The sequence below is a fragment of the Salmo salar genome, chromosome 08 (assembly GCF_965601325.2).
Source record: "Salmo salar chromosome 08, fSalSal1, whole genome shotgun sequence".
NCBI lineage: Eukaryota > Metazoa > Chordata > Actinopteri > Salmoniformes > Salmonidae > Salmo > Salmo salar.
Window position 1 is genome coordinate 1,797,501 of NC_138298.1, and position 12,500 is coordinate 1,810,000.

General features: G+C 42.6%; 27 non-coding genes and 4 pseudogenes across 27 annotated transcripts in view; all 31 read left to right on the forward strand.

The window, feature by feature from the left end:
- LOC145884612 (5S ribosomal RNA) overlaps positions 1–93 on the forward strand; it is a 119-nt gene extending 26 nt beyond the window's left edge. The window contains exon 1 of the ribosomal RNA XR_014396190.1: positions 1–93. This exon is cut by the window's left edge and continues 26 nt beyond it. This is a non-coding gene — a ribosomal RNA (5S ribosomal RNA).
- A 139-nt stretch (positions 94–232) lies between these two features.
- On the forward strand, positions 233–351 carry LOC145882067 (5S ribosomal RNA). Its single transcript, XR_014393634.1, has one exon. It is a non-coding gene; the product is annotated as a 5S ribosomal RNA (ribosomal RNA).
- A 409-nt stretch (positions 352–760) lies between these two features.
- LOC145854461 (5S ribosomal RNA) lies at positions 761–879 on the forward strand. Its single transcript, XR_014375346.1, has one exon. It is a non-coding gene; the product is annotated as a 5S ribosomal RNA (ribosomal RNA).
- A 139-nt stretch (positions 880–1,018) lies between these two features.
- LOC145881669 (5S ribosomal RNA) lies at positions 1,019–1,137 on the forward strand. The gene has a single exon (XR_014393240.1). It is a non-coding gene; the product is annotated as a 5S ribosomal RNA (ribosomal RNA).
- A 409-nt stretch (positions 1,138–1,546) lies between these two features.
- On the forward strand, positions 1,547–1,665 carry LOC145882596 (5S ribosomal RNA). Its single transcript, XR_014394164.1, has one exon. It is a non-coding gene; the product is annotated as a 5S ribosomal RNA (ribosomal RNA).
- Positions 1,666–1,804: 139 nt separating this feature from the next.
- LOC145854462 (5S ribosomal RNA) lies at positions 1,805–1,923 on the forward strand. The gene has a single exon (XR_014375347.1). It is a non-coding gene; the product is annotated as a 5S ribosomal RNA (ribosomal RNA).
- Positions 1,924–2,062: 139 nt separating this feature from the next.
- LOC145881670 (5S ribosomal RNA) lies at positions 2,063–2,181 on the forward strand. The gene has a single exon (XR_014393242.1). It is a non-coding gene; the product is annotated as a 5S ribosomal RNA (ribosomal RNA).
- A 409-nt stretch (positions 2,182–2,590) lies between these two features.
- Positions 2,591–2,709, forward strand: LOC145882597 (5S ribosomal RNA). The gene has a single exon (XR_014394165.1). It is a non-coding gene; the product is annotated as a 5S ribosomal RNA (ribosomal RNA).
- A 139-nt stretch (positions 2,710–2,848) lies between these two features.
- LOC145854463 (5S ribosomal RNA) lies at positions 2,849–2,967 on the forward strand. Its single transcript, XR_014375348.1, has one exon. It is a non-coding gene; the product is annotated as a 5S ribosomal RNA (ribosomal RNA).
- Positions 2,968–3,106: 139 nt separating this feature from the next.
- On the forward strand, positions 3,107–3,225 carry LOC145850649 (5S ribosomal RNA). The gene has a single exon (XR_014372497.1). It is a non-coding gene; the product is annotated as a 5S ribosomal RNA (ribosomal RNA).
- A 409-nt stretch (positions 3,226–3,634) lies between these two features.
- LOC145851037 (5S ribosomal RNA) lies at positions 3,635–3,753 on the forward strand. The gene has a single exon (XR_014372886.1). It is a non-coding gene; the product is annotated as a 5S ribosomal RNA (ribosomal RNA).
- A 409-nt stretch (positions 3,754–4,162) lies between these two features.
- LOC145882009 (5S ribosomal RNA) lies at positions 4,163–4,281 on the forward strand. The gene has a single exon (XR_014393576.1). It is a non-coding gene; the product is annotated as a 5S ribosomal RNA (ribosomal RNA).
- A 139-nt stretch (positions 4,282–4,420) lies between these two features.
- Positions 4,421–4,539, forward strand: LOC145885813 (5S ribosomal RNA). The gene has a single exon (XR_014397397.1). It is a non-coding gene; the product is annotated as a 5S ribosomal RNA (ribosomal RNA).
- A 139-nt stretch (positions 4,540–4,678) lies between these two features.
- Positions 4,679–4,797, forward strand: LOC145854303 (5S ribosomal RNA). Its single transcript, XR_014375188.1, has one exon. It is a non-coding gene; the product is annotated as a 5S ribosomal RNA (ribosomal RNA).
- Positions 4,798–5,206: 409 nt separating this feature from the next.
- LOC145882598 (5S ribosomal RNA) lies at positions 5,207–5,325 on the forward strand. Its single transcript, XR_014394166.1, has one exon. It is a non-coding gene; the product is annotated as a 5S ribosomal RNA (ribosomal RNA).
- A 409-nt stretch (positions 5,326–5,734) lies between these two features.
- On the forward strand, positions 5,735–5,853 carry LOC145854464 (5S ribosomal RNA). Its single transcript, XR_014375349.1, has one exon. It is a non-coding gene; the product is annotated as a 5S ribosomal RNA (ribosomal RNA).
- A 139-nt stretch (positions 5,854–5,992) lies between these two features.
- Positions 5,993–6,111, forward strand: LOC145854465 (5S ribosomal RNA). The gene has a single exon (XR_014375350.1). It is a non-coding gene; the product is annotated as a 5S ribosomal RNA (ribosomal RNA).
- Positions 6,112–6,520: 409 nt separating this feature from the next.
- LOC145853466 (uncharacterized) lies at positions 6,521–6,639 on the forward strand (annotated as a pseudogene).
- Positions 6,640–7,048: 409 nt separating this feature from the next.
- LOC145851275 (5S ribosomal RNA) lies at positions 7,049–7,167 on the forward strand. Its single transcript, XR_014373125.1, has one exon. It is a non-coding gene; the product is annotated as a 5S ribosomal RNA (ribosomal RNA).
- Positions 7,168–7,576: 409 nt separating this feature from the next.
- LOC145851332 (5S ribosomal RNA) lies at positions 7,577–7,695 on the forward strand. The gene has a single exon (XR_014373183.1). It is a non-coding gene; the product is annotated as a 5S ribosomal RNA (ribosomal RNA).
- Positions 7,696–8,104: 409 nt separating this feature from the next.
- LOC145853160 (uncharacterized) lies at positions 8,105–8,223 on the forward strand (annotated as a pseudogene).
- Positions 8,224–8,632: 409 nt separating this feature from the next.
- LOC145854466 (5S ribosomal RNA) lies at positions 8,633–8,751 on the forward strand. The gene has a single exon (XR_014375351.1). It is a non-coding gene; the product is annotated as a 5S ribosomal RNA (ribosomal RNA).
- Positions 8,752–8,890: 139 nt separating this feature from the next.
- On the forward strand, positions 8,891–9,009 carry LOC145854467 (5S ribosomal RNA). The gene has a single exon (XR_014375352.1). It is a non-coding gene; the product is annotated as a 5S ribosomal RNA (ribosomal RNA).
- Positions 9,010–9,148: 139 nt separating this feature from the next.
- On the forward strand, positions 9,149–9,267 carry LOC145885306 (5S ribosomal RNA). Its single transcript, XR_014396887.1, has one exon. It is a non-coding gene; the product is annotated as a 5S ribosomal RNA (ribosomal RNA).
- Positions 9,268–9,676: 409 nt separating this feature from the next.
- On the forward strand, positions 9,677–9,795 carry LOC145853087 (uncharacterized; annotated as a pseudogene).
- A 409-nt stretch (positions 9,796–10,204) lies between these two features.
- Positions 10,205–10,323, forward strand: LOC145854468 (5S ribosomal RNA). The gene has a single exon (XR_014375353.1). It is a non-coding gene; the product is annotated as a 5S ribosomal RNA (ribosomal RNA).
- A 139-nt stretch (positions 10,324–10,462) lies between these two features.
- On the forward strand, positions 10,463–10,581 carry LOC145882810 (5S ribosomal RNA). Its single transcript, XR_014394378.1, has one exon. It is a non-coding gene; the product is annotated as a 5S ribosomal RNA (ribosomal RNA).
- Positions 10,582–10,990: 409 nt separating this feature from the next.
- On the forward strand, positions 10,991–11,109 carry LOC145853088 (uncharacterized; annotated as a pseudogene).
- A 409-nt stretch (positions 11,110–11,518) lies between these two features.
- On the forward strand, positions 11,519–11,637 carry LOC145854470 (5S ribosomal RNA). The gene has a single exon (XR_014375355.1). It is a non-coding gene; the product is annotated as a 5S ribosomal RNA (ribosomal RNA).
- A 139-nt stretch (positions 11,638–11,776) lies between these two features.
- On the forward strand, positions 11,777–11,895 carry LOC145854471 (5S ribosomal RNA). The gene has a single exon (XR_014375356.1). It is a non-coding gene; the product is annotated as a 5S ribosomal RNA (ribosomal RNA).
- A 139-nt stretch (positions 11,896–12,034) lies between these two features.
- LOC145882811 (5S ribosomal RNA) lies at positions 12,035–12,153 on the forward strand. The gene has a single exon (XR_014394379.1). It is a non-coding gene; the product is annotated as a 5S ribosomal RNA (ribosomal RNA).
- The last annotated feature ends 347 nt before the right edge of the window (positions 12,154–12,500 follow it).

Here is a 12,500-nt window from a genome sequence, read left to right on the forward strand (position 1 = left end):
GCCCGATCTCGTCTGATCTCGGAAGCTAAGCAGGGTCGGGCCTGGTTAGTACTTCGATGGGAGACCGCCTGGGAATACCAGGTGCTGTAAGCATTTTGGCCACGAGGGTGTGCTCTTGCACTATTTCATCAGCAACACTGCCTTGTAGTAAGCATTTAATGATGAATTGACTAAATGTCTGTTTTATCAGACTCACTTTGACTATATATGTTGTAGCAAGAGATTGTTTCTCGCTTACGGCCATACCAGCCTGTGTACGCCCGATCTCGTCTGATCTCGGAAGCTAAGCAGGGTGGGGCCTGGTTAGTACTTGGATGGGAGACCGCCTGGGAATACCAGGTGCTGTAAGCATTTTGTCCACGAGGGTGTGCTGTTGCACTATTTCATCAGCAACACTGCCTTGTAGTAAGCATTTAATGATGAATTGACTAAATGCAGCTTCCTGCCTTTTTAATAGGATCAAATTTCCTTGTGTTTTCAATTAGCATCTGCCTTGTATTTATAAGACAAACAAGAATATTGTTGCTGAATGCAGCTTGTGTGTGCTTAATTCTCCTTTGCCCTGTTCAAATGATGAAAGGAAATAAAGTTTGTATTTTATCCAACTACCTGTGCTAAAAAGTGATGGGAACGGTGTTTGTAATTTCTTTTACTTTTTCAGTGACACAAAGTTCAAGCTGCTTATCTAATTGGTGAAAATGCAATGTCTGTTTATCACACTCACTTTGACTATATATGTTGTAGCAAGAGATTGTTTCTCGCTTACGGCCATACCAGCCTGGGTACGCCCGATCTCGTCTGATCTCGGAAGCTAAGCAGGGTCGGGCCTGGTTAGTACTTGGATGGGAGACCGCCTGGGAATACCAGGTGCTGTAAGCATTTTGTCCACGAGGGTGTGCTCTTGCACTATTTCATCAGCAACACTGCCTTGTAGTAAGCATTTAATGATGAATTGACTAAATGTCTGTTTTATCAGACTCACTTTGACTATATATGTTGTAGCAAGAGATTGTTTCTCGCTTACGGCCATACCAGCCTGTGTACGCCCGATCTCGTCTGATCTCGGAAGCTAAGCAGGGTCGGGCCTGGTTAGTACTTGGATGGGAGACCGCCTGGGAATACCAGGTGCTGTAAGCATTTTGTCCACGAGGGTGTGCCTCTGCACTATTTCATCAGCAACACTGCCTTGTAGTAAGCATTTAATGATGAATTGACTAAATGCAGCTTCCTGCCTTTTTAATAGGATCAAATTTCCTTGTGTTTTCAATTAGCATCTGCCTTGTATTTATAAGACAAACAAGAATATTGTTGCTGAATGCAGCTTGTGTGTGCTTTGTGCTCCTTTGCCCTGTTCAAATGATGAAAGGAAATAAAGTTTGTATTTTATCCAACTACCTGTGCTAAAAAGTGATGGGAACAGTGTTTGTAATTTCTTCTACTTTTTCAGTGACACAAAGTTCAAGCTGCTTATCTAATTGGTGAAAATGCAATGTCTGTTTATCACACTCACTTTGACTATATATGTTGTAGCAAGAGATTGTTTCTCGCTTACGGCCATACCAGCCTGGGTACGCCCGATCTCGTCTGATCTCGGAAGCGAAGCAGGGTCGGGCCTGGTTAGTACTTGGATGGGAGACCGCCTGGGAATACCAGGTGCTGTAAGCATTTTGTCCACGAGGGGGTGCTCTTGCACTATTTCATCAGCAACACTGCCTTGTATTAAGCATTTAATGATGAATTGACTAAATATCTGTTTTATCAGACTCACTTTGACTATATATGTTGTAGCAAGAGATTGTTTCTCGCTTACGGCCATACCAGCCTGGGTACGCCCGATCTCGTCTGATCTCGGAAGCTAAGCAGGGTCGGGCCTGGTTAGTACTTGGATGGGAGACCGCCTGGGAATACCAGGTGCTGTAAGCATTTTGTCCACGAGGGGGTGCTCTTGCACTATTTCATCAGCAACTCTGCCTTGTATTAAGCATTTAATGATGAATTGACTAAATGTCTGTTTTATCAGACTCACTTTGACTATATATGTTGTAGCAAGAGATTGTTTCTCGCTTACGGCCATACCAGCCTGTGTACGCCCGATCTCGTCTGATCTCGGAAGCTAAGCAGGGTCGGGCCTGGTTAGTACTTGGATGGGAGACCGCCTGGGAATACCAGGTGCTGTAAGCATTTTGTCCACGAGGGTGTGCCTCTGCACTATTTCATCAGCAACACTGCCTTGTAGTAAGCATTTAATGATGAATTGACTAAATGCAGCTTCCTGCCTTTTTAATAGGATCAAATTTCCTTGTGTTTTCAATTAGCATCTGCCTTGTATTTATAAGACAAACAAGAATATTGTTGCTGAATGCAGCTTGTGTGTGCTTTGTGCTCCTTTGCCCTGTTCAAATGATGAAAGGAAATAAAGTTTGTATTTTATCCAACTACCTGTGCTAAAAAGTGATGGGAACAGTGTTTGTAATTTCTTCTACTTTTTCAGTGACACAAAGTTCAAGCTGCTTATCTAATTGGTGAAAATGCAATGTCTGTTTATCACACTCACTTTGACTATATATGTTGTAGCAAGAGATTGTTTCTCGCTTACGGCCATACCAGCCTGGGTACGCCCGATCTCGTCTGATCTCGGAAGCGAAGCAGGGTCGGGCCTGGTTAGTACTTGGATGGGAGACCGCCTGGGAATACCAGGTGCTGTAAGCATTTTGTCCACGAGGGGGTGCTCTTGCACTATTTCATCAGCAACACTGCCTTGTATTAAGCATTTAATGATGAATTGACTAAATATCTGTTTTATCAGACTCACTTTGACTATATATGTTGTAGCAAGAGATTGTTTCTCGCTTACGGCCATACCAGCCTGGGTACGCCCGATCTCGTCTGATCTCGGAAGCTAAGCAGGGTCGGGCCTGGTTAGTACTTGGATGGGAGACCGCCTGGGAATACCAGGTGCTGTAAGCATTTTGTCCACGAGGGGGTGCTCTTGCACTATTTCATCAGCAACTCTGCCTTGTATTAAGCATTTAATGATGAATTGACTAAATGTCTGTTTTATCAGACTCACTTTGACTATATATGTTGTAGCAAGAGATTGTTTCTCGCTTACGGCCATACCAGCCTGGGTACGCCCGATCTCGTCTGATCTCGGAAGCGAAGCAGGGTCGGGCCTTGTTAGTACTTGGATGGGAGACCGCCTGGGAATACCAGGTGCTGTAAGCATTTTGTCCACGAGGGTGTGCCCCTGCACTATTTCATCAGCAACACTGCCTTGTAGTAAGCATTTAATGATGAATTGACTAAATGCAGCTTCCTGCCTTTTTAATAGGATCAAATTTCCTTGTGTTTTCAATTAGCATCTGCCTTGTATTTATAAGACAAACAAGAATATTGTTGCTGAATGCAGCTTGTGTGTGCTTTGTGCTCCTTTGCCCTGTTCAAATGATGAAAGGAAATAAAGTTTGTATTTTATCCAACTACCTGTGCTAAAAAGTGATGGGAACAGTGTTTGTAATTTCTTCTACTTTTTCAGTGACACAAAGTTCAAGCTGCTTATCTAATTGGTGAAAATGCAATGTCTGTTTATCACACTCACTTTGACTATATATGTTGTAGCAAGAGATTGTTTCTCGCTTACGGCCATACCAGCCTGGGTACGCCCGATCTCGTCTGATCTCGGAAGCGAAGCAGGGTCGGGCCTGGTTAGTACTTGGATGGGAGACCGCCTGGCAATACCAGGTGCTGTAAGCATTTTGTCCACGAGGGTGTGCCCCTGCACTATTTCATCAGCAACACTGCCTTGTAGTAAGCATTTAATGATGAATTGACTAAATGCAGCTTCCTGCCTTTTTAATAGGATCAAATTTCCTTGTGTTTTCAATTAGCATCTGCCTTGTATTTATAAGACAAACAAGAATATTGTTGCTGAATGCAGCTTGTGTGTGCTTTGTGCTCCTTTGCCCTGTTCAAATGATGAAAGGAAATAAAGTTTGTATTTTATCCAACTACCTGTGCTAAAAAGTGATGGGAACAGTGTTTATAATTTCTTCTACTTTTTCAGTGACACAAAGTTCAAGCTGCTTATCTAATTGGTGAAAATGCAATGTCTGTTTATCAGACTCATTTTGACTATATATGTTGTAGCAAGAGATTGTTTCTCGCTTACGGCCATACCAGCCTGGGTACGCCCGATCTCGTCTGATCTCGGAAGCTAAGCAGGGTCGGGCCTGGTTAGTACTTGGATGGGAGACCGCCTGGGAATACCAGGTGCTGTAGGCATTTTGTCCACGAGGGGGTGCTCTTGCACTATTTCATTAGCAACACTGCCTTGTATTAAGCATTTAATGATGAATTGACTAAATATCTGTTTTATCAGACTCACTTTGACTATATATGTTGTAGCAAGAGATTGTTTCTCGCTTACGGCCATACCAGCCTGGGTACGCCCGATCTCGTCTGATCTCGGAAGCTAAGCAGGGTCGGGCCTGGTTAGTACTTGGATGGGAGACCGCCTGGGAATACCAGATGCTGTAAGCATTTTGTCCACGAGGGGGTGCTCTTGCACTATTTCATCAGCAACACTGCCTTGTATTAAGCATTTAATGATGAATTGACTAAATATCTGTTTTATCAGACTCACTTTGACTATATATGTTGTAGCAAGAGATTGTTTCTCGCTTACGGCCATACCATCCTGGGTACGCCCGATCTCGTCTGATCTCGGAAGCTAAGCAGGGTCGGGCCTGGTTAGTACTTGGATGGGAGACCGCCTGGGAATACCAGGTGCTGTAAGCATTTTGTCCACGAGGGTGTGCCCCTGCACTATTTCATCAGCAACACTGCCTTGTAGTAAGCATTTAATGATGAATTGACTAAATGCAGCTTCCTGCCTTTTTAATAGGATCAAATTTCCTTGTGTTTTCAATTAGCATCTGCCTTGTATTTATAAGACAAACAAGAATATTGTTGCTGAATGCAGCTTGTGTGTGCTTTGTGCTCCTTTGCCCTGTTCAAATGATGAAAGGAAATAAAGTTTGTATTTTATCCAACTACCTGTGCTAAAAAGTGATGGGAACAGTGTTTGTAATTTCTTCTACTTTTTCAGTGACACAAAGTTCAAGCTGCTTATCTAATTGGTGAAAATGCAATGTCTGTTTATCACACTCACTTTGACTATATATGTTGTAGCAAGAGATTGTTTCTCGCTTACGGCCATACCAGCCTGGGTACGCCCGATCTCGTCTGATCTCGGAAGCGAAGCAGGGTCGGGCCTGGTTAGTACTTGGATGGGAGACCGCCTGGGAATACCAGGTGCTGTAAGCATTTTGTCCACGAGGGTGTGCCCCTGCACTATTTCATCAGCAACACTGCCTTGTAGTAAGCATTTAATGATGAATTGACTAAATGCAGCTTCCTGCCTTTTTAATAGGATCAACTTTCCTTGTGTTTTCAATTAGCATCTGCCTTGTATTTATAAGACAAACAAGAATATTGTTGCTGAATGCAGCTTGTGTGTGCTTTGTGCTCCTTTGCCCTGTTCAAATGATGAAAGGAAATAAAGTTTGTATTTTATCCAACTACCTGTGCTAAAAAGTGATGGGAACAGTGTTTATAATTTCTTCTACTTTTTCAGTGACACAAAGTTCAAGCTGCTTATCTAATTGGTGAAAATGCAATGTCTGTTTATCAGACTCATTTTGACTATATATGTTGTAGCAAGAGATTGTTTCTCGCTTACGGCCATACCAGCCTGGGTACGCCCGATCTCGTCTGATCTCGGAAGCTAAGCAGGGTCGGGCCTGGTTAGTACTTGGATGGGAGACCGCCTGGGAATACCAGGTGCTGTAAGCATTTTGTCCACGAGGGGGTGCTCTTGCACTATTTCATCAGCAACACTGCCTTGTATTAAGCATTTAATGATGAATTGACTAAATATCTGTTTTATCAGACTCGCTTTGACTATATATGTTGTAGCAAGAGATTGTTTCTCGCTTACGGCCATACCAGCCTGGGTACGCCCGATCTCGTCTGATCTCGGAAGCTAAGCAGGGTCGGGCCTGGTTAGTACTTGGATGGGAGACCGCCTGGGAATACCAGGTGCTGTAAGCATTTTGTCCACGAGGGTGTGCCCCTGCACTATTTCATCAGCAACACTGCCTTGTAGTAAGCATTTAATGATGAATTGACTAAATGCAGCTTCCTGCCTTTTTAATAGGATCAAATTTCCTTGTGTTTTCAATTAGCATCTGCCTTGTATTTATAAGACAAACAAGAATATTGTTGCTGAATGCAGCTTGTGTGTGCTTTGTGCTCCTTTGCCCTGTTCAAATGATGAAAGGAAATAAAGTTTGTATTTTATCCAACTACCTGTGCTAAAAAGTGATGGGAACAGTGTTTGTAATTTCTTCTACTTTTTCAGTGACACAAAGTTCAAGCTGCTTATCTAATTGGTGAAAATGCAATGTCTGTTTATCACACTCACTTTGACTATATATGTTGTAGCAAGAGATTGTTTCTCCCATACGGCCATACCAGCCTGGGTACGCCCGATCTCGTCTGATTTCGGAAGCGAAGTAGGGTCGGGCCTGGTTAGTACTTGGATCGGAGACCGCCTGGGAATACCAGGTGCTGTAAGCATTTTGTCCACGAGGGTGTGCCCCTGCACTATTTCATCAGCAACACTGCCTTGTAGTAAGCATTTAATGATGAATTGACTAAATGCAGCTTCCTGCCTTTTTAATAGGATCAAATTTCCTTGTGTTTTCAATTAGCATCTGCCTTGTATTTATAAGACAAACAAGAATATTGTTGCTGAATGCAGCTTGTGTGTGCTTTGTGCTCCTTTGCCCTGTTCAAATGATGAAAGGAAATAAAGTTTGTATTTTATCCAACTACCTGTGCGAAAAAGTGATGGGAACTGTGTTTATAATTTCTTCTACTTTTTCAGTGACACAAAGTTCAAGCTGCTTATCTAATTGGTGAAAATGCAATGTCTGTTTATCACACTCACTTTGACTATATATGTTGTAGCAAGAGATTGTTTCTCGCATACGGCCATACCAGCCTGGGTACGCCCGATCTCGTCTGATTTCGGAAGCGAAGCAGGGTCGGGCCTGGTTAGTACTTGGATGGGAGACCGCCTGGGAATACCAGGTGCTGTAAGCATTTTGTCCACGAGGGTGTGCCCCTGCACTATTTCATCAGCAACACTGCCTTGTAGTAAGCATTTAATGATGAATTGACTAAATGCAGCTTCCTGCCTTTTTAATAGGATCAAATTTCCTTGTGTTTTCAATTAGCATCTGCCTTGTATTTATAAGACAAACAAGAATATTGTTGCTGAATGCAGCTTGTGTGTGCTTTGTGCTCCTTTGCCCTGTTCAAATGATGAAAGGAAATAAAGTTTGTATTTTATCCAACTACCTGTGCTAAAAAGTGATGGGAACAGTGTTTGTAATTTCTTCTACTTTTTCAGTGACACAAAGTTCAAGCTGCTTATCTAATTGGTGAAAATGCAATGTCTGTTTATCACACTCACTTTGACTATATATGTTGTAGCAAGAGATTGTTTCTCGCATACGGCCATACCAGCCTGGGTACTCCCGATCTCGTCTGATTTCGGAAGCGAAGCAGGGTCGGGCCTGGTTAGTACTTGGATGGGAGACCGCCTGGGAATACCAGGTGCTGTAAGCATTTTGTCCACGACGGTGTGCCCCTGCACTATTTCATCAGCAACACTGCCTTGTAGTAAGCATTTAATGATGAATTGACTAAATGCAGCTTCCTGCCTTTTTAATAGGATCAAATTTCCTTGTGTTTTCAATTAGCATCTGCCTTGTATTTATAAGACAAACAAGAATATTGTTGGTGAATGCAGCTTGTGTGTGCTTTGTGCTCCTTTGCCCTGTTCAAATGATGAAAGGAAATAAAGTTTGTATTTTATCCAACTACCTGTGCTAAAAAGTGATGGGAACAGTGTTTGTAATTTCTTCTACTTTTTCAGTGACACAAAGTTCAAGCTGCTTATCTAATTGGTGAAAATGCAATGTCTGTTTATCACACTCACTTTGACTATATATGTTGTAGCAAGAGATTGTTTCTCGCTTACGGCCATACCAGCCTGGGTACGCCCGATCTCGTCTCATCTCGGAAGCGAAGCAGGGTCGGGCCTGGTTAGTACTTGGATGGGAGACCGCCTGGCAATACCAGGTGCTGTAAGCATTTTGTCCACGAGGGTGTGCCCCTGCACTATTTCATCAGCAACACTGCCTTGTAGTAAGCATTTAATGATGAATTGACTAAATGCAGCTTCCTGCCTTTTTAATAGGATCAAATTTCCTTGTGTTTTCAATTAGCATCTGCCTTGTATTTATAAGACAAACAAGAATATTGTTGCTGAATGCAGCTTGTGTGTGCTTTGTGCTCCTTTGCCCTGTTCAAATGATGAAAGGAAATAAAGTTTGTATTTTATCCAACTACCTGTGCTAAAAAGTGATGGGAACAGTGTTTATAATTTCTTCTACTTTTTCAGTGACACAAAGTTCAAGCTGCTTATCTAATTGGTGAAAATGCAATGTCTGTTTATCAGACTCATTTTGACTATATATGTTGTAGCAAGAGATTGTTTCTCGCTTACGGCCATACCAGCCTGGGTACGCCCGATCTCGTCTGATCTCGGAAGCTAAGCAGGGTCGGGCCTGGTTAGTACTTGGATGGGAGACCGCCTGGGAATACCAGGTGCTGTAAGCATTTTGTCCACGAGGGGGTGCTCTTGCACTATTTCATCAGCAACACTGCCTTGTATTAAGCATTTAATGATGAATTGACTAAATGTCTGTTTTATCAGACTCACTTTGACTATATATGTTGTAGCAAGAGATTGTTTCTCGCTTACGGCCATACCAGCCTGGGTACGCCCGATCTCGTCTGATCTCGGAAGCTAAGCAGGGTCGGGCCTGGTTAGTACTTGGATGGGAGACCGCCTGGGAATACCAGGTGCTGTAAGCATTTTGTCCACGAGGGGGTGCTCTTGCACTATTTCATCAGCAACACTGCCTTGTATTAAGCATTTAATGATGAATTGACTAAATGTCTGTTTTATCAGACTCACTTTGACTATATATGTTGTAGCAAGAGATTGTTTCTCGCTTACGGCCATACCAGCCTGGGTACGCCCGATCTCGTCTGATCTCGGAAGCTAAGCAGGGTCGGGCCTGGTTAGTACTTGGATGGGAGACCGCCTAGGAATACCAGGTGCTGTGAGCATTTTGTCCACGAGGGGGTGCTCTTGCACTATTTCATCAGCAACACTGCCTTGTATTAAGCATTTAATGATGAATTGACTAAATGCAGCTTCCTGCCTTTTTAATAGGATCAAATTTCCTTGTGTTTTCAATTAGCATCTGCCTTGTATTTATAAGACAAACAAGAATATTGTTGCTGAATGCAGCTTGTGTGTGCTTTGTGCTCCTTTGCCCTGTTCAAATGATGAAAGTAAATAAAGTTTGTATTTTATCCAACTACCTGTGCTAAAAAGTGATGGGAACAGTGTTTGTAATTTCTTCTACTTTTTCAGTGACACAAAGTTCAAGCTGCTTATCTAATTGGTGAAAATGCAATGTCTGTTTATCACACTCACTTTGACTATATATGTTGTAGCAAGAGATTGTTTCTCCCATACGGCCATACCAGCCTGGGTACGCCCGATCTCGTCTGATTTCGGAAGCGAAGTAGGGTCGGGCCTGGTTAGTACTTGGATGGGAGACCGCCTGGGAATACCAGGTGCTGTAAGCATTTTGTCCACGAGGGTGTGCCCCTGCACTATTTCATCAGCAACACTGCCTTGTAGTAAGCATTTAATGATGAATTGACTAAATGCAGCTTCCTGCCTTTTTAATAGGATCAAATTTCCTTGTGTTTTCAATTAGCATCTGCCTTGTATTTATAAGACAAACAAGAATATTGTTGCTGAATGCAGCTTGTGTGTGCTTTGTGCTCCTTTGCCCTGTTCAAATGATGAAAGGAAATAAAGTTTGTATTTTATCCAACTACCTGTGCTAAAAAGTGATGGGAACAGTGTTTATAATTTCTTCTACTTTTTCAGTGACACAAAGTTCAAGCTGCTTATCTAATTGGTGAAAATGCAATGTCTGTTTATCAGACTCATTTTGACTATATATGTTGTAGCAAGAGATTGTTTCTCGCTTACGGCCATACCAGCCTGGGTACGCCCGATCTCGTCTGATCTCGGAAGCTAAGCAGGGTCGGGCCTGGTTAGTACTTGGATGGGAGACCGCCTGGGAATACCAGGTGCTGTAAGCATTTTGTCCACGAGGGGGTGCTCTTGCACTATTTCATCAGCAACACTGCCTTGTATTAAGCATTTAATGATGAATTGACTAAATGTCTGTTTTATCAGACTCACTTTGACTATATATGTTGTAGCAAGAGATTGTTTCTCGCTTACGGCCATACCAGCCTGGGTACGCCCGATCTCGTCTGATCTCGGAAGCTAAGCAGGGTCGGGCCTGGTTAGTACTTGGATGGGAGACCGCCTAGGAATACCAGGTGCTGTAAGCATTTTGTCCACGAGGGGGTGCTCTTGCACTATTTCATCAGCAACACTGCCTTGTATTAAGCATTTAATGATGAATTGACTAAATGCAGCTTCCTGCCTTTTTAATAGGATCAAATTTCCTTGTGTTTTCAATTAGCATCTGCCTTGTATTTATAAGACAAACAAGAATATTGTTGCTGAATGCAGCTTGTGTGTGCTTTGTGCTCCTTTGCCCTGTTCAAATGATGAAAGTAAATAAAGTTTGTATTTTATCCAACTACCTGTGCTAAAAAGTGATGGGAACAGTGTTTGTAATTTCTTCTACTTTTTCAGTGACACAAAGTTCAAGCTGCTTATCTAATTGGTGAAAATGCAATGTCTGTTTATCACACTCACTTTGACTATATATGTTGTAGCAAGAGATTGTTTCTCCCATACGGCCATACCAGCCTGGGTACGCCCGATCTCGTCTGATTTCGGAAGCGAAGTAGGGTCGGGCCTGGTTAGTACTTGGATGGGAGACCGCCTGGGAATACCAGGTGCTGTAAGCATTTTGTCCACGAGGGTGTGCCCCTGCACTATTTCATCAGCAACACTGCCTTGTAGTAAGCATTTAATGATGAATTGACTAAATGCAGCTTCCTGCCTTTTTAATAGGATCAAATTTCCTTGTGTTTTCAATTAGCATCTGCCTTGTATTTATAAGACAAACAAGAATATTGTTGCTGAATGCAGCTTGTGTGTGCTTTGTGCTCCTTTGCCCTGTTCAAATGATGAAAGGAAATAAAGTTTGTATTTTATCCAACTACCTGTGCTAAAAAGTGATGGGAACAGTGTTTATAATTTCTTCTACTTTTTCAGTGACACAAAGTTCAAGCTGCTTATCTAATTGGTGAAAATGCAATGTCTGTTTATCAGACTCATTTTGACTATATATGTTGTAGCAAGAGATTGTTTCTCGCTTACGGCCATACCAGCCTGGGTACGCCCGATCTCGTCTGATCTCGGAAGCTAAGCAGGGTCGGGCCTGGTTAGTACTTGGATGGGAGACCGCCTGGGAATACCAGGTGCTGTAAGCATTTTGTCCACGAGGGGGTGCTCTTGCACTATTTCATCAGCAACACTGCCTTGTATTAAGCATTTAATGATGAATTGACTAAATGTCTGTTTTATCAGACTCACTTTGACTATATATGTTGTAGCAAGAGATTGTTTCTCGCTTACGGCCATACCAGCCTGGGTACGCCCGATCTCGTCTGATCTCGGAAGCTAAGCAGGGTCGGGCCTGGTTAGTACTTGGATGGGAGACCGCCTGGGAATACCAGGTGCTGTAAGCATTTTGTCCACGAGGGGGTGCTCTTGCACTATTTCATCAGCAACACTGCCTTGTATTAAGCATTTAATGATGAATTGACTAAATGTCTGTTTTATCAGACTCACTTTGACTATATATGTTGTAGCAAGAGATTGTTTCTCGCTTACGGCCATACCAGCCTGGGTACGCCCGATCTCGTCTGATCTCGGAAGCTAAGCAGGGTCGGGCCTGGTTAGTACTTGGATGGGAGACCGCCTAGGAATACCAGGTGCTGTAAGCATTTTGTCCACGAGGGGGTGCTCTTGCACTATTTCATCAGCAACACTGCCTTGTATTAAGCATTTAATGATGAATTGACTAAATGCAGCTTCCTGCCTTTTTAATAGGATCAAATTTCCTTGTGTTTTCAATTAGCATCTGCCTTGTATTTATAAGACAAACAAGAATATTGTTGCTGAATGCAGCTTGTGTGTGCTTTGTGCTCCTTTGCCCTGTTCAAATGATGAAAGGAAATAAAGTTTGTATTTTATCCAACTACCTGTGCTAAAAAGTGATGGGAACAGTGTTTGTAATTTCTTCTACTTTTTCAGTGACACAAAGTTCAAGCTGCTTATCTAATTGGTGAAA